Genomic DNA, 20,392 nt, shown 5'->3' with positions numbered 1-20,392 from the left:
AGCCCAAGTTACAATGTTTCAAAGTGTTTTGCACTGTTCCACATTTTGCACTTCATTTTGAAGCGTATTTTAGTAACTGAACCTGTCAGAGTAACTTTTACTGGATTTCAGATAATAATAAAATATTTTGAGGACAATTCGCGATTTCCGATATTTCACGGAAGTTCATGCACTAATTATTGCGAATTATCGAAAGTCGACTGTATATGAAAGCATATGAAAGAACTGTCGAAATTAGCATTTGTCACTTGATTGCAAGGTTTTTCTTCATTTTTTGGTTATACCAAAATAGCATCAGGCCAGAGAAAGCAATTTGTGTGTTCTGATGAGAGAAAACCCCTTACTACAGTGCTGTGAGGGTTTAGACGAAAGTATGGAAAAGCTGCTCGTAGCAAACCATCAATTTGTACTTGGTATGAGGGCTGTGTATGTAAATACAAACAAACCACTCATAAGTGAAGAACATAATAAAGTCATTTATGTGAAGCTCTCAGAAGCATCTTAGACGTATCATTTTATGACATGCCAAAGAACAGGTATTACATTCAATGTAGAGGTTGTATGAAATCTGCTGTTATGAAGCCACTGAATTTCTCTTAAAATGGGATTTAGTGAAAGAATGTGTATGTCCACACTCTGTCAACAACACTGAAGAAGTTGAAGACACAAAATAACCTTCTGAGTCCTCAGAGTAAAGTATACTATACTATATTTCATACGTGATGATTATGAACCGTCGATGCAGCTCAGTCCTGCTGATCCAGAGCTGCGCTCGGGCTTGGGTCGGATCCCCTGTTTGGTGTCAATGATTGGTTTCTTCCAATGTTTTCCCCAGCCGTGAGACTGATGCCAGATGGTCTATGGCGAGTCCTTGGCCTCACTTCATTTCACCCCCATTTGGTCTGAGTACCTGGTTGGGTTTTTCCGAGGTTTCCCCAACCATAAGACAAATGCCAGGTAATCTTTTGGCGAATTCTCAGGTCTCACCTCATCTCACTACATCTCGCCAAAAAATTGTAGAAAATTGCAAAATTGTAAAAATTGTAATTATAATCTTGTAAAATTTTGACTTGTTCCACATCTTAAAGCTTCATTGCTAATGTAAGATCTATGGAATATAATAAATGAAATAAAAAAAAAGAAATGAAATAAGATGTATGTGTAGAGACCCGAAGTACAGTATAATATACCTGCATTTGTGCCCTAACTGTAACTTGCAGAATTTTGCCTCATGTCAGTGACTTTTTTTTGAAGTGTAGAATTATAGTGAACTTTAAAAATAAAACGACAAATGTCTCAGGACTCAGGAGGTTAAAGATACATGGATTAAAATTGATAATGAAATATTCTGCAATGGGTAGCAAGAAATTGAATATCAGTATGATGAGATGTGGGTTACAGTAGAACCCCGTTTATCCGAAACAATGGGGGCAGAGGTGATTTCGGATAAGCAGTTTTTCAGATAAACTGTAAATTCCAAAAATTCCACTTTTCTATGAAAAAAAAAAATATGATTAAAAATGTCTCTATGTTATCCAGATAATATAAAAATTGATCACCTACACCTTACCGTAACAAGATCTACTTAAAGTAATCAGATATTTTGGGCTGAGTTTTAATTTCGCAATGTTTCTTTGCTCTACTGCTTTATTAGTAAAACTTCTGCTGGTGATGATTCTTCACTTACCTCTACAAACGTAACACAGTCTGTATCAGAGGATTTCACCATTTTTTCATTCTTCTCACAGCCTCAAGTTTTTCTTTAACTGTAGTCTCTACACATTTCTTTTACTCGAAATTTCAATAAAAAGTGTACCATACACTGTAAAGTTTACGCAAAGCACACTTGCACACTACCAAAAATATTCTGTTTGTAACGCTTCGAACTGCAGATAAAGAATCCACATTGTTATTTTACTGATTAATGTTTTCTGTGAAGCTAGTAATCCTACACAATTGAAGCAACGCACTTCACCGGTTGCAATAGCACCTCTAAGGCATTGTCAACTAGTGAGCAACCTTCTTAAGAGTGAGAGATGAGTGAAAGTGTTTCTTTAGAGGGCCCCATCACCAGCATAGCTCATCGGCTAAGGCACTTGCCTACCAATCCAGAATTGTGTTCAGGCACAGGTTCGATTCCTACTTGGGCTGATTACCTGGTTGGGTTTTTTTCGAGATTTTCTCTAATCGTAAGACAAATAAATCTTCCTCTACATTGAACAAAAAAAAAAAAGTCTCGGTTAACCTGGATTTCTGGTAACCAAAGTTCAGATAAACAGGGTTCTACTGTACTTAACGATGTTCACATTAAAAAAACTAACTCTAATATGTCAACAAAACTTATTTTGAGTTATCCTTTCATATCTGATGTATTTCATAAGTTTATCTCGAGGTAGTTCCCAATAATAAATTATTCCATTGGAAAAATCATTTACAGACACATTTGTAACATTAAAGATTTTCTACTCTTCCTAATGCTGGGTAATTTTCGGTGCTGGACCCCGGACTCATTTCACCGGCATTATCATCTTCATATCATTCAGACGCTAAATAACCTAGATGTTGATACAGCGTCGTAAAATAACCCAATAAAATAAAAAATCTACTCTTCTTTTTTAGGACTGATTTCAGAAGTGATGACATCAAAGGACTGAAGCTGTAACACAGGAGTACAGTGAACCTGGAATATGTTGCAGTGCTGCCATTTATTTTTATTCTCTGTGAGAATTACCCTCAGGTGCCTAATTGCTATTTATAGCCCGTCATTTTTAATTGTGGTGCAAGGTATTACGTATTTGAGTTAGAAATGTTATAGAAAAAGATAGAATATTACATGTTGAACAGTTATACATTTGAATGTAAAGTGTAATTAGATTCTTAGATAGTGGTGTATTTACAAAGTATTTATTTGATTAGTAAATGCTTTGTCTTGGCTGGAATTTCCTGTAAATAGTGATACTGTCAATAATACCATGGCTACATTTTTACAAATGCTTTCATTCCGAAAATTAAGATTTTATGCCATTTCTTCAATTCTGCGGTTGATGCAGCTTTGTTAAATAGTTAATTAAAAATTACACTTTCTTTTTTTTGTGTGTATGTGTCCTGGTGTGCGTGTAATTGTGTGTGTAAATTCGCGAAACTAATAATAAGATGCTCATTATATTCTTAATTTTCGCAATACCAAGGGTGAAGCGTCCATATAAGCAATGTGAGACGTTTGTTGAAGCACAGTGATACAAAGCTTTATTTATATTAGAAGTTTTTGTATTCATGCATTATTGGAAAATTATTCCTTGCACTTTCTTCTCAGTAGAGCCGTGTGCTGTGTCTCAACCTGTGTTATGCTCAGAGCTGTGTGAACAAAAAGAACGGTTCTTATGATAGGCAGGTTAGCGGTCACTGAGGTATTAGAGGGCTACTACAGCCCTTTTGGCAGTCACTCACGTGAATACAGCTGTGCAACAGCATTATGGATACCGTGAGACATGTAGAAAAAGTTCACTTCACTTTAGTTTATTTATCGACGTCCTACCAGCTGAAGATCCGACTAACTTTAATGTCTGGGTCTTCATAATTAAGCACTATGTTTGTCACTTGATGAATGCAGTAGTGCTAACATGCCGGATGTTAGATTTTCATTTTACACCTTATTGGATGTTGTTTAATACTTGCGTTTTGATTGAGTAGGGAGTTTAGATCTCAAGGGTTTAATAGATGTGAGTTATGAACTGGTCTGTTTTTATTTTATGTAGGGGACATTCAAATGAAGTATGGTTTGCAATTCCATTTTTACCACATATACAGTTTGCCGTGTCTGTCACTCCAATTCTGTTTAAATAAACCAAGGTCTGAGCTTGCTTTAGTTTTAAGTTGTGATACGTTACTGTTTGCTTTCTACAGGGTCATTAAAAAATTAGTGGCAACAATGTTTGTATGTGGCACTATCAGCGGTAAATAACGTAAGCTGATAACAATGTGAAAGAGAAACATCTGATGTGTGTTATCTGTGAGTTTGAAGACAATAATCTCATTTATGAGATATTTGTAGTGAGTTTAATTTGTAGACTGTTATATGTAGCGCTCTGAAATATTTAGCAAATACGAACAAAGATGCTTCATTGAAATTCAGATTGCAAGAGGCAGGAATGCTCGACAATGCCATACAGCATTACTGGAAGCTTGTGGTAGAGAGACTTCACCATATCGTAACCTGGCTAGGAGGGCACATGCATTTCGCAGCAGGAGGGAAGATGTTCATCAAAAACGTGGACTGGCAGACTGTAATTGGCAAGTGAATGCTGGAAGAACACCGTTGTTGGTTATGATTTTGTCAGAATCTTTCTCATTCATTCAGTTTCTGTCATCATGTGAATGGTGCATAGTACAGTTACTTTCTGGAACACCATTTACAACCAGCGGTGCACCGTAAACGTCCAAATCTCCTGAATTCTCATCCTATTGTTCTACATGATGGTGCTTGCTCTCACATAGCTGCCCCTGTGGTTAATTTACTTCGCAGATGGAACTGGGAAATTCTGGAGCATCCTCCATACTCCCCAGATATGAGCCCATGTAATTTTGAACTTTTTGCGGAAATGAAATTCCCACTTAGAGGTTCGCTTTAGAACCAGACAGGCAATACAGCAGCAGTAGGGCTAGCACAGTCTGTTCGAAGATTAGTTCTGGATGGCATCCGTCGTCTCCCTGAGGTGGCCTCTTCATGTTGAAGGAGATTGCTTCTGAGCACTGCAACAATGTGACTGTTCCAAAAATATTTTCTTTGTTGTTAATTCAAATGTTGCCACTGAATGACCTATGTGGAATACCTCAGAGCATAAGGCCACGGTTTGCATTTCTTTGCATCCCATTTTGGGTCAGGTTGAGTCCCATTCTCTCATTATTGTTTAAGTTCCTAATTAATTTTGATATAATGTCCTGGGATAGGACGTGGATATAAACAACGTTGCTGATTTTGCAAGTCGATCTGCCTGTTCGTTGCCTGGGATTTTGACATGTCTGAGGTTCCATAATAGATTGATGTTATTGTTATTTTCCTCGTTTGTGTAATAGATATTGGCAACCATCCTGTTCTTGTAGAGTTGTGAATGTTGATCGAATCAGAACAAGTAATAATATTGTGGTTATTGCGAGGATTTCAGTGGAGTAAAAAGACCAATTATCCTGAACATTAAATTGTTGGCTGGTTGAAAAAGGCGGCTGCTGTCCCCTGCTTAGTTTTGGATCCATCTGTATATATTACTGTTGTTGGTTTGTTGTTGATAGTGGTGTAATGTTCTAGGCTGTGTTGGAATTGTTGAGCAATCATCATACCTAATTGTTTTCTCAAAGTTATTAGTTTCAATCGACCATGTATTCAGTAATATGTCATAGTCAATACTGTAAAGACAAATTCAATTTCTGTGTATTATATGAAATGAGTATTGCCCATTGTGCAACTCAAACGAAGAAATGGATTCGGAACACCTCAAAATCTGTGCTTCAGTGGCTGACCATGATAATATCTTTGAAAAATATTGGAGTGCAAGAGGTCAAATAGCTTTATTGTCAAATGCCTGGCATTAGAAAACAACAATTTCTGTGTATTATCTAAATCTTTCCATTGTTTGAACTGTTGTGATTAACATTTGTATGAAGAGTCAAATTAATTCTGTATTGAAGTTTCAGTACTATCTGCAGTTTCCCATGAGATCACAATTTTCCATAAATTTGAGTTCTCTCTTTGTAAGCACTGTAGAGAGTACTTGTTTGCTGTCAGTCTCAGTGATGCCAACTGTACCATCATATGACACAATGTACCACGTACCATAATGATAGTACTATTGTATGCAGTATCATACAGTAGCGTGCAAATTAATCCGAACAACGTAATTACTTATGCAGAAACACTCAAACGGGATAAAAAAAGGATCTAAGACATACCTCAGTAATCTATGTGGCCTCCCTTGTTCCTAATAACAGCTCTGAGACGATTTGGCATGGATTCCACTAATTTTCCACAAATATTCTTCATTTCTTCATCGCAAAACCATACACCAATGAGGGCAGAAATCATCTTCTCCTTTGTAGAACAATCCATTTTTTGCATTCTTCTTTTGCAAATTGACCACAAGTTCTCAATGGGGTTGATGTCGGGTGAGTTGCCTGGCCAGGGGAGTACCTGAATATTCTTCTTGTTGAAGAATTCTGTAGTTTTTCGAGACGTTTGGCATGGTGCCAGGTCTTGTTGGAACACACCTCTGCCATCCGGAAATGATTTTTGCAGCTGGGGTACGATTCTGGTTTCCAATAAGTGAATATATTTGACAGAATTCATCATTCCCTTGATAGGTATTAATGCTCCAGGCCCTTCATGTGTAAAACATCCCCAAAACATTACTTTAGGGGGGTATTTGGGTGCTTGTTGGAGATGAGCTGCTGTTACTTTTTCGGATCCTTTCCGTACATAAGAAACACAGTGGCCGTGGACCTCGAAATGAGACTCATCGGAAAAAAGTACATTCTTCCAGTCATTCACTGTCCAGTGTTGATGTAATTTTGCCCACATTAAGCATTTTTTGCACATAACAGGGGTTAGCAATTGCTTCTTAATAGGCTTACGAGCCCTTCGTCCAGCTTCCAAAAGCCTACGCCGCACTGTTGTGACGTGAATATTCGCCCCAGTGGTAGCCATTAACTCGCGGGTTAAGTCAACAGCAGTTAGTCTAGGATTTAATTTACTTTTCCTGACAATTAAACGATCATCTGCAGGTGAAGTCTTCCTTTTCCGGCCACAGTTTCCTTTTTTCTGGGGTGTGATGGACCCAGTCTCCCTGTATCGTTTTATGATCGAATTAACAGTAGCCAAACCGATGTGACATTCTGCAGCAATTTGCCTCTGTGTCATAGAAGAATGCTCTGCTAATGTTATAATTTTAGACCGTTTTCATGGAGTTGTATCCATTTGTGAAGACGACAGAATGTACACAGGATTGCAGTATTAAGTCTTCAACACAACTGAAATGCTTATAAGTACAAAACGACAGGCAAAATGTCACATATTATAAAAAAAAATAATGACAGACCTTCAGCAATGGAATTACACGTACTACAGATGTCAATTAAAGCGGTATGAGCAGCTGTGAGGCCAACAATGATAGAAAATGTAAAAATATGTCGTGTTCGGATTAATTTGCACGCTACTATAATTTCATTTCTGCCAATAACCCAATTTTATGCTGTATTTTGAACAACTTTTTTTTACTGTACAACATAATTAGAAATTTGGTGTCTTATCATCATTGCATATGTTGTAAGACCTGTTGCTTAACTTAATTTCAAATGGAGTGAGTGTTCGTAATTTATAGCTTGTTATATTTGAATAGAAGTATGACATCATTTTGTCAACAGAACCTCACGACTTACTATGATGAGGAAATAGAAAGTCGAGTAAAAGGATGTTAAAGAGCAGTCATTCTCGTACAGTGGTCCAAAACAAATGGCTGGCTGGAGTTCTGTAAGTCTCAAGAAACAGATTTGAGCATGCATGGAAAGGCCAGCTGAGTTCACAAGATAATATATTTTAAAGGATTATGTCAATAATTTAAATCTAGATATGCACTAATAAGGGATAACTCATTCCTTTCCAACTTACTCTATTGTAAAAAAAAAGCTGAATAGTGGTTTAAAATGCCGATTAAATTGCCCGTTATAGTAGATTCGAAATGCCGCCCCCGCCCCCCCCCCCGGTGTATACAGTCAACTTCGGTTATAGTGAACCTCTGCGGACCAGCATATTTCGTTCACTATATCCAAGGTTCACTAAAACCGAAGAGTCTGTTTTTGTACTACTGACATTGCTGTACATACACCACGTTCAATATCAGTACAGTTATTGCAAGTTTTCTTGAACTTCCTGAGCGAGGACAGAGGGGCAGAGGGAAGGAAGCACATAACGTGGGTGAAGCCAACTGAATTGTTTGCGCATGCTCCACATCATAATCTCTTGTCAAGAAACGTAGAACTATTTCCTTCACTGCGTACCAGTAGTGTAACATGGAGCACCAACTACAGGGTAATAATTATGGTGAAATCACACCACTGCAGAGAAAAAGTAATGCTGTTATCCACAGTGGAGAAAGAGAAATTATCAGCGGCTACATACTCTGGCAAAAGTATTAGTTCCGTGAAGAGAATTAAGAATAATATTGAATTACAACCGAATGAACTTCACACCACTCCGGGAAAGAATAGGTATGTAATGTTTAGAAATTATTGCTATAATAGTTACGTACAATAGTGTGTGTACTGTGAGCGACATAATGAATTACTGTTGTAAGTTATTGTTTTGTTATAGTTCTACAAAACATATTATTTTATTCCAGAATTAGGACTTGTGTAAAGTTGAAGTGGACGACTTCGATCAACATGTCATTCGGGATACAATCGAAGAATTCTATCTTGTTCAGAAAGTAGTACCTACGATTAAGAAGATAATTCTGAATGGATGGTGCCATTGACGAAATAATCATTAATTTTGGACCAAGCGATGAAGACGATGATGATGATGATGGCAGCAATGATAGTGATATGGATTGTGTATAATTGTAAATTAATATAAATTCAAATAATAAGCCTGTAAAATATTGTTATAAGAATATGTACATGTCAGCTGTAGGTGTAAGTCATGTAGGTCTATATAATGTATAGAAATAGCTGTAGTAACTCCGCCGTTGCCGGTCTCCAGCTCGCATGAGAGAGGAGGAGTGTACGCACGATTATATTTAAATACCTACTCATTACAAGTTAATTAAAACCTGCTACGAAAACATGTTCTCCTCTCAAAACCGGAGTGTCGTGAGATGATGATGTCTGTATTGAACCAAGTTCTTTTACAGTAGAGAGCTGTAAAGTGAAAGAACCAACGTTTTCTGAAAAGAGTGACGTTACTCGAGGGAGGGCATCCTTGCCGTGCCGTTACTTTGATGAGTACATGCCGTACCGAGCAGTTCGAAAGACAGACTTAGGGGATGTAAGGTTCAAGATGTATTGCAATAACAGTACTAATGTTCATTTTATCTTCCAACTTAAACACTTTACGTTTCGACATCCTGATGTTCACAGTTCGAAACTTGAATCTAATCTGGTCATGTAGGTAGTAGGCATTGACTGATTTCGCACCTCTTCCCACTAGAGGTATGCTACTGTGTACTCGGCCTTGGAATTTCCCCGGGTTCACTTTTACAAAGATGCGGGAGGAAGGGTTGAGGACCATTTTACTGTAATCCTTCTTGTATTTACCCATTGGTCATCTCCCTACTCCCTTTTACAAAAGAAAACACTTCCTCTCCCTATTCATCTAATAACCTCTTTTAAAGGGGTCAGAACTAATCCTTCCTTTATCCCTCACCCCATATACTATTCTCTTTAACATGTTTCAAGCTGTCCAGGAAGCTGAACAAATCCTTTGTCTTTCAATGCACATAAGGAGCAGAAGGTTTGAGATTTTGTTCTGAACATATTCTTGCAAGTTTATAGGAGAAAAGGGTTTCCTAAATTACTATTTTGACCATTTTAAAATTACATTTTCTTGGGAAATGTTATGTAGTTTTAGGTTCACTATAACCAAAGCAAGGGTTCACTATAAATGGAAATATAAATGTACTTTTTAATGTATGCAGGTCGGGACCAACGATTTAGGATCACTATAACCGAGTTCACTATATCCAAAATTGACTGTACATGTAAATAGGCGAGTGTCTGCGAGACTACAGAGTGGCTCAAAGCAAGAGCTTTGGTTCTGTAATCTTTCCATCATGAGTTTGAATCCACATTGTGACAGAATTACTTAATACTGTTTTTAGCATATCTATGTAGTATAATCATATTAATTTAGCTTACCTAAGAACCCTCTAAACATTCAGTATTTAGCAAATGGATTTTGGTTTTCAGGACTAAGTTCAGTAGATGAATTATTGTCTGTTATTTTTCTACATCTTAATATGATTTAATTTACGTCATTAAGCAGTGAAATAACAAAGGAAGCTACCATAAGCACGACTTCTTTTTTAAGTTCTTGTCTTTAAACTTTTATGACGGAATAGCAAGGTCATATCATAATGTTGAAAAGGCATTCACTGCAATGCTTTGTCTTAGATCACATACTGAATTCCAAGGTTTGATCACTTGCATCTGTAGATTTTTTTTAAAGGTTCTAAAATTAAAATCATGCATTTTAGGCACTGATAAGGGAAACTAAGTAAGAAAGTATTATTTTACAACAAACAACATAATTATGGCATAAAATAAAACCATCATATTCCGTAATTGAAATAAAATAATTTAAAGTATCTTAAGAAAAACACATTTGATTGGAAGTTTATCTGTCATGCCATTGGATGAGTTTCTCGCAATCCCTAGGACATGGACCATATCACAGGTCTATATGAAATTAATCTGCAGGCATTCTGGACTAGTTGTCCTAATTCATCAGCAGTCACAGGAGATGCATACAGCCAGTTCTTCTAAAACATTGAGGAGAACGCGTTTTAATTTTTAAGACATTTCAGTGGAAAAGGGTTTACCAGTGTGACTTAGTTCTAGAGCAGCGGTTCCCAAACTTTTTCAGCCACAGAACCCCTTTTGAAGCAAAAGTTTCTCGTGGGGCCCCAAGAAATGTTTAATGTTTAGTTCTGTCTTCTATGTTTTATGAAGCATGCTGTGCACGAAATGTATACGGAAGTGTGAATAATAAGGTACATTATATTAATAAAGGAAACTATAGTAAAAAAAATAGAGAATATTATTTCAATTTACAAAATGATATAACTAGTTAATATATTAAAAAAACGTTACAGTGTTACATGTATACTCGAAGTTCCTGTTTCTTGCAGCAGAGTTTGTCAATGTCCAGTGTCACAGAAGTTAGTTGAAGACTCATATCGTCTTCTGCATCCAAACGAGCTCGATATTTTGTTTTTGTAGCCGTGTACCTCGAAAGGCCATTCCACAGAGGTATGTAGTACCAAAAGCAGCAGAGCAATTTAGCTTTTGAACTTAATATCGAAAGATCTTCCCCTAACTGAGATCAAAATTCGGGAAGTGGTTTGCTTTTAAATGATGCCTGAGAGTGGGAATCTGAAACCATGTCTACAAGGACCTCATATCTGCTGCAGTGAGGGCTGCTGGTTTTGACTTCACTGGAAATGGCTCCACAATTCACTCATATTTAATTCAAATCGATTCCTAAGTGTCCCATGGAAAGTATGAATTCATATTTTGAAGCAAATTATGAAGGTGTTCTTTTATTATTGCTATGAATGAGTCATTCATGATTATGTTGTTTTCTTCTATAAAGTTTGAAGTCCATGAGAAACATGCCAGATCCTTATTATCATGCTTTCTATGTAGGATGCTATCTTTTTCTTCAGCATGGCAATTATGTTATTAGCTCGAATATAGTCTTCTGTTTCCCTTGTATGGATGTACTGAATTCGTTTATTTTTTAAAAAGTGTCTGCCAAGTAACGTAATTTGCACAACCATTCCTGATCATTCAAATAATCTGCTAGGAAACTGTTTTGGTCATTCAAAAGTGAAGAAACTTCTGTTCCAAGTTCAAGTAAACGGACGCTTTACCACGCATCCATCGCACTTATTTGTGTAATAACAATGACTCGTGTATACTTGTCATATCTTCACATAAAATTTTGAGTAGCCGCATCAGATGTCGTGCCTTAATAAAGTTGATAATTTTGACAGCGTTGCCTAGTACCTGCTTTAATAATGCTGACATTTTTTTCGTTGTGAGAGCATGTCGATGACTATTTGTGCAGTTTTTTTTTAAGCTTTCTTGATCCTTGTAACAGCGCCAGCAACAGGACTTACCATGGCCGTTGTGCCATCTGTACATACGTAAATGAAATTGTCCCACGATATCGAGTTTTCAATGAAGACATTTATCAGAGAAAAGGATTCAGTACCACTTGTAGAGGATGGCAATGGCTTACAGAACAAAATATCTTCATGACAAGAACCTGAAAATTCGTACTGCACAAACGTCATTAACACAGTTAATCCGGCAACGTCCGTGGATTCGTCAAGTTGTTGCGAAAATTTCCTTTGACTGATACGGGAAATTATGATATTTTTAACATTGTCTGATAGATCCTGGATTCGATTACATACAGTGTTAGTTGATAAGGACACCGGAGGTTAAGTTTGCAGTTTTTCCGTCCACCATGCACTTCATTACCGTCACTAATAGTGGTTTTATTAGCTTCAGCAAGGATGTGAGGTTTACCAGCAAGGGCCAGGTCATGACTAACCAAGTACGACGCTTCCAGTGCTTTCTCGTTATTTGTCTTCACATGAGATAAAAATTTTGTCTGAACTGCATGGAGTTCGTCACTTTTTACATCTTCATAACTGCCGCGGACGGAGAATCAGCTCCGCGGAGCACACTTTGGGAACCACTGTTCTAGAGTTTAAAAAAAAACTGTTGTGTGTTCATGGTGTGCCATACAATAAAAAATGGTATACGATATACTTAGAGACTATAAGAATCACAAGGAATTAAAAATTACATAATAAAGTTTTCCAGCCAGGATTGAACCCAAGTCTTCTGCATATGAGTCCAGAGTTCTGTCCACTAGAACACAGACAGCTTTACTCATTTAACTCTCGATGATCCATTATCAGCTAGGAGGCCAGATACCCATCAAATGACTAGATAACTGTGCGTTAAATTTTAATTTTGATCTAAACAAGAGTTCAGACACTTTTTCTTGGGGCGACTGTACAAAAAATTACAATATTAGGCAGTGATTGTGCCATAAGCATTAGCATCCTAGCACTTCATTCAAGTGGTCTGAGTTTGATATTTGGCCAGGTCATGATAGAATTCGTGTTGGACAAAGCAGACCAGAGGGTTTTTTGGGGTATTCCTGTTTCCCTCCATCATTCCACCTCCTCCTCATTTCATCTATCATCTGTAATAGTTAAAAGTAAGCTGGGGTGGAATTTTGGGAGGGATACAGATTTTCAATGCTGGGGCCCTGGGCTTATCAGGGACTCGTTCTGGCTCTGCCAGGGCTAAGTTAGGATGACCTATCTGTTAGCATCGGATTCACAAATGCCACCTATTCCACCTGTCGGAGTTGGGACAATCATTGCATATATAGGGCGCACAATTGAGGAGTGTTTTTTTTTTCAAAAACTGATATCTACCTGAACTGAAGATTTCATATATTTAATTTTTTTTCGTCTACATTTGAAAGTTGTAGTTATTTTGAAGTTTTTTTCTTTCGTTATATAAATGTCGAATCCAGCATTGTTAGGACATAGTATCTGTACTTTCAGTTGTACAGAAAGAAAATATTGTATTTCTTGAAACTATACGAAAACATAAAATTCTCGATTTTCACAAAAACTGTAGTTATCTGCATTTGAAAAAAGTTCCTTAATTAGCCAAAGTAAACTTAAGTACAAGGATCCATCCCGGATCTGGCCCTGGCGAAGCTAAGCCAGTCAGTGTGGTAACAGATGGTAATAATGCCAAGACCAAGGATGGACCGATAGACAATCACCTTCTGCAAGAACATTAATAAATTTTATTTGCAAGAAAACGTCTCTTTCATATCAATGCAGTCATAAACAACAGCTGTCGTTCGATTTCTGAGCCAGGTAAGGCATGACATGCTATAATTAGTCTCAGTTATTTGATGTAAAATATCAACAAGGTTAGCATTGCTTGACTTTTATAAGTTTTTATGTAGTTTCAAGTGATATTAATTTTATTCCACTATTGGTACAATCTCACGTTGACTGACACTGCATCGGTGTGCTTCTGGTCGACCAGTTTTTTATGATACGTTTTTTGTTGTTAGCAATCAGCAATTTGATTGGTTTTCAGGCTCGACGAGATGTTGAATTTGACAAAAGGAAATGTAATATTAAAACCTATCGCTATAGAAAAATAATATATTAATTAAACAAGGACGGTAAATTATACTTTGATGTGACAATGAAAAAATGAAAATTTTACTTTAACTTCCACTAAGCCTTCCTTACAAAGCCATTCTGTCTGCACCTCGTGGTTTATCAGTGCAGAGATTGTTGCCTCGTGCACATTCGATGTTAAAACTCCATTTTAATTAATTATTATATTTTCTCTTTCATGCAACAAGTTGTAAACATTATTTCAAAATGGCAGTAATTAAATTTACGTACTAGCCTTTTTATATGCGTTTTATTACAATTTCTTTTATTTTCGTCATTAACATTTTTATATTAACGTTATGCAATAATTCCAGTTGTGAAAAATACCAAATACTGTAGATATACTGTTTAAAGAAAAACAAAGATTTAGGTAAATTATAATTAGGCTAACTAAGTTGTTCAGTCAACTGTTCAAAGATGTCTGAACCTCTAAAGTGATACTAACAAGGCAAGTAGACCAGCAGGTAATGGGGTAGGGTGGCCGAATTCTTTTCCCCTCAGCCATATATATCGCCAATTAGCTACATATTAATACACTGGGCAGACTTATTACATTCTAGCGGACACACATTATTTATAACATTGGAACAGTTATATAAACCAGATCAGTCGTCTATATTTAGTATCTATGATGTATGACTAGCCTTATCATTACGTATTCCACTCCACAATGAATGAATGACGGGAATACTGACAAAATAGTTAGCCCTAAGTATTTTGTCCGTAATCTTACAAATAACATGCTTCCGCGAGTAGTAGGATAATTTTCTTATTCTTTTCCATTCAACTATAAGAAGTCGCTCACAATAGAGGACATTGGTGTTCATATTGAATGGACACTCAAAAAGAGCTCAATTCAGGGCTACATAATTTTTCACAAATGTGTAATAAAATAGTATTCAACAAACATACAGTTGCCATTTAGACCTATCGTAAAGTAGAATTAGCATATAAGTAGTAAATTACTTAATTGTGTGAATATTTCAAAGCTCAATCTGCAACATAATGATATTATCTGCATTGCTGTTAGTAGCAGCCACCGGCATAGCTCAGTTGGCTGAGGTGCTTGGCTGTCGAACCGGAGTTGCTCTCGGCCGTAGTTTCGATTCCTGCTTGGGCTGATGACCTGGTTGGGTTTTCTGAGGTTTTCTGCAACTGTAAGGCAATGTCAGGTAATCTATGGCGAATCCTCGGCTTCACCTCGCCAAATACCATCTCGCTATCACCAATTCCATCGACGCTAAATAACTTAGTAGTTGATACAGCGTCGTTAAATAACCAAAAAAGCAAACAATGGGCTTTCCCAAGAGTTTTGTAGGATTTTGGATGGCAGCGTCCAAATACTGTTGTAATATCATGTTTTTATTGGACTTCAACAAGGTTTTAAATGGAATTACAGTTTTTATCCGTATTAAGATAAAATCAGAAAACGACTTGTTAATTTCAATAGATACGACAAAAATAATGGCATTCTGTGGTAAATACACTGTAAGATCAAAGATCATGATAGAAAATAAAATGTTGGAACAAGTAACAAAATTCAAATACTAGGATGTAATACCAGCTATAAATATGAAAATGATATCCAAATGAAAATACATTCATTCCAGAGAATTTGTGTTACAATTAATAGGACCGTCCAAAAAGCACGAAGAGATACAAAAATAAAATATTATAAGGTTATGGCCGCTCCTGTTCTTCTTATGGGTCTGAAACTGGGGTTCCTACTCAGAAGAATGTTAGCAAAATTCAAGCTGCTGAAATGACATTTTACGTCAAGCCAAAGAATGGACAAACTGCATAATGAAGATATCAGGAAAGAATTGCATTGTATTGTGTTGTATTTATTAACATTCCATGGTATTCGTACATTGCTTCACAGCTAGAATATGGAACAACTCAAACGTAAGAGAAACAGGTAGTGATTAAGGATAAAAAAATCCGACTTTGGTCAAATTATTACTTATCTTGGAGAGCCTACCTATTCTATGAATAATAGAATTTTGGACTACAGACATAATTGGAGACAACACATATTACGAATGGACGAAAATAGGATCCCGAAAATGGCAATAGACTATAGACCAGGGTCGACCTTGCAAGAGATGGAGTGAAGCAGGCAGGGGAAGTGAAGACAATGTTACTTACGAACCACTCATTTAGTTTATCCTTCGTCTCAGAAATATTTGTTATAAGATGTAGCTAATTCTTTTCTTCTTTAAGCAGTAATGACACAAGAAGCATAAAAGAAGAATTTTACACAATTTTGTTCATTAAAAAAAGCACTGGAAAGTGCATCACGTTTTATTTCAGGTTATACATAATTGCATAGGTATAAAAGAAAAGGAAAATAAATATTTTTCAACAATTACTGTACAAATAATAATAATAATAATAATAATAATAATAATAATAATAATAATAATAATAACAACAACAATCCTCTGCGGAGTAACGGTTAGCATATTTGAACGTGAAAGGAAGGACGCCCGGGTTTAAATCCTGGTTGACACAAGTTACCCGGCGTTATGCGTTATTTTCAATACCTAACAGAATGTGAATGTTTTATGTCGTTTGTAATACCAAATATAATTCCCGTTTTACATTCATAATATAGGAGGTAGTGCTATGTTACTTCCAATAGGGCACTGAACGATACATGGCGCTGTTCAGTTGTTCTGTTGTTGCGTAGAGGGCATTGGTTCCAAATACTCAGTGAAGAGCGATGTCGATAGGTTAACATCTGTTACTTAGTCTGTTACTGTTTGTCTTCAACCATGGAAGTCGTTTACATATTGGAAACTACCAAAAACAAGACATCTTGTATACATACATAAAAATAAAACTTAAAACACACCTGTGTTTGTTACGTTGTCAGTCTTAAGTCTGATGAAGTGGGGAGGAAGTTTATTTTTATTGCTTACTTCCGATTAAGTAGCACAGTGGTCTACAATTCTGATTTTGTTCCAGGCTAGGCAGCACGAGTAAGCAGCATTACCACAAACAGACAGATTGGAAATCTCTACTTTAAAAGTGCTATTGCAAAAAACGATATTGGAACCAACCCATGATCTTAACTGGTTGGGGTTTTCCCAGATTTCCCTTCAACCAATTCAAGCAGAATTTCTGGGTAACTTTCGGCATTGGATTTCGGACTCATTTCGTTATAATTGTACCACTTCCCTAGTTAAGTTCACAGTGCAGAGCGCTATATTTGTAAAAGAGCGCGGCCGTTTGGCGACAAAATTATTCACAGAACAGGAGTGCTAAGCATGATACGCTGGGCTGCAAGGAGCCTGTTCCACAGATTGCTGATCTGTCGTTAAGTAACGGACCTTTAAACTATTTCAGTCTTTAAAGTATAGATGATATTTAACGATCAGTTAACTATTCCACCTTTAAAGGAAAATATACAAAATGACAGAGCCATGTAGACGACGCAAATAATTTCCTTTCCATACATGTATGTCGCTATAAAACAACTGGTGCAATGCTGCGTAGTAATATTGTTTGTAACCAACTAGGCAATATAAAGTGGGAAACGGAGGCAAAACTTTTTGTGAAAGAGAGAAAATCGATGGCTTGGTTCCAAACATGGCTATCTCCAAAATCATAAATTTTCAGTAGTCACAAATTAAACTTTGAAGCTGCCCATCAAATCAGGGCTTTTCTTTGGTTACTTATTTATTTCACTATAAAATTTTGACATTAATAATTTAAATAATGTATTAGCTACAAATGTTTTGCACTGTCAGTTAACATAAATTTTGATGATTTTTTTAAAATAATAAGATAGCAACATATGGAATTGTCAATATATGAAAGAATAACATTGAAATAAACTAGTACATAATGAACCATACTTCATTCATTTCAGATAAACATAAATAAATGTCAGCTACAGTAAACGTATTCAATTTTATCAATGCTTGTTATCCTAAGCTGATTGATTATTTAAAAACTTTAATTCTGACAAAAAAAATTGTACTAGTTCTGAACAAAATTAAAAAAAAATTGTAGAATGTAATAGTGTATTTTATCACACACTGAGTTCTCTTTACAAACAAATAGAGGCAGATATTATTTTCAAATACTTGGTAAACTATAGTCTTACTCATTTAAAGAAAATTTTCATCTTCGTCATCATTGATATCTGGCACCACTGTTTCATCATTTTCAAGAGCAAAATCACTTAATAAATTCTGAAAGAAATCTTGACAGTCATTAGCAACGTCATCTGAATTGCAAATTTCTCGTAAATGGTTCAACTTCAATATAGAATTTGTCCTCTTCTCAATGTGCAATGGTTTCAGACATTTCTCCATTGTATTCATTGTAATCTGTATTTATTTTGTTGCCCTCATCAGATGTATTTCTATTCATTATCACTAACGTTGCTAATGCTTTCCAGTAAACAAACTTGATATCTTTATTTTGGTAAATTTAATACTTCGGTTCTGTACGATTGGCTGTTCTAGCAATTGTCATCCATTCATATGGCAAGTAAACTGGTACATTTTTTGACGCAGTTTCATTCTGGCAGGCATCAAATCGCACTCGCAACAGTTTTTTTTGCTAACACCATTACAGCATAAATGAATACTGCAGCTACATACTGGTTCTTATTTTGTCCTTCAGATGTGTCACTTAAGAGCCTTACACTCTTCACTGCTTCTGAAATACTTTTCAAGGTGGTGAAAGATACATGAAACAATTTCACAAGGCCCTCGTCCACCTTCTATTTCATTCCACATGTAACATTTTCCACTCCCATCTCCAACATTAAATGTAGTAAAATTATATGTAGTTAACTTTGTTTTGTAGAAGAGGATGGGTTCGTTGGATTTGTGGGGACATACAGAACTTGTTGTAAGTCAAAATTACAAGAATGTATTGTATCAGGATTTAGCTTGCTTCATTTTTGTCAAGCTCTTTTTCTTCTCTTGCTCTGTCCTTTAGTGCTGTGTGTCTGTTGTGTTCATCTTGCATTAGTATTAGCTTTTGTTCCGCATTAGATGATTCATAGGTTGCACATTTAGAACATTGATCTTTACGTAGTCTATGGAAGGACAGGTTAAAATAAGTTTTGAAAACATGATGGTAAAACTGTTCTTGACAGTATCCTTACATTCAGTTTTGTATAGTCCGTACATCTTTGCAATATTCAATTTTGGGCTCAAGTATTCCTTTTTTAATCGTTCCTGCAATAGCGGGATGACATTGTAGGAAATTTGTTAGTGTGATCTTTTACTAAAGATCCATACCCACTCCCTTTGTCCATTTGTGTTGTCCTGCTTTGAATAGCAAAATGTAGTACGCCCTTCTTACTAGCCAGAGTATTGAGAAACGTCTTCTTGCACATTTCTTTTCCCGAGTTATCAACATTAAAAAAGAATTTCAATGTTTTAGACCGTTTAGAATTTTCTACACATGTTTTTCTCTTAGATTCAATCACCACTACAAGACTGTTAAAAATCACGTTGCCTATTAAAATTGCCAAATTTCCAATAATTAGTGAAAATTTCGCTTCTTTGCACTTGGATGATACGTATTTTGCATTTTAGCCTACAATCATAAGGCTCAGCCATTGATTTACCTGGAATATGTTGACTCTTCGAAGTCTATAAAATTATAAGAGAGTCAATTTTAATACATTTACTTCTAATTATAAAAATATAATAAAAGAAAATTCATAACAGCAAATAATGAAGACGTGTGCAATAATTAATTTCATATAAAAATAACAATAAGTTAGCAGCTGAGAGTTGTATTTCCATATCACGCTGCATTGCAAATCCACATCCTGCGATGTTTTCGTAGCAGTGGCTGTACTTGTCTCTGGACTTATTACAAAACGGCTATTATCTTCGCTTGAAAGAGGCTGTGTATTCATTTCCTTAGATGAATAAGTTGCAGTAATATGGGGATCATATTTTTTTAAATGTAATAGTTCTAGCATTATTTTACTTGTGGAAGCCATCTTCAATACAATAATTGTATCACTAATTATGCAGAAAACTCGCACTACTAACTAGCATGCTGTTGTGTAACCGAGCTATGCTTACATGAAGGAATGAGAAAATTATTATTGTTGGAGTATTATGATTTCTAATTTTAGCCATCCATTACGACAAACAGCTATAGGTTAAAAAGCTTTATTGTCATTGTTAAGACACTTAGTAAGTTACTGAAATTCAGATATTAAATTTTAACATAACGAATTAACGACTGTAAATCTAGTTTTCCTTCACGAATAAGATTCGTAACAAAATTACCTGTTGCATTTATTATTATTCTATGTATCTATCTGCAGAATTCACAACCTTTGTGCAATAAACAAGTCATTCCACAAGTAGCTATATATGGAAAACATAAAAATAAAGAAAACTCTATTC

This window comes from Periplaneta americana, unplaced genomic scaffold (assembly GCF_040183065.1).
Source record: "Periplaneta americana isolate PAMFEO1 unplaced genomic scaffold, P.americana_PAMFEO1_priV1 scaffold_20, whole genome shotgun sequence".
Taxonomy (NCBI): domain Eukaryota; kingdom Metazoa; phylum Arthropoda; class Insecta; order Blattodea; family Blattidae; genus Periplaneta; species Periplaneta americana.
Note: the sequence above shows the minus strand (reverse complement) of the source record.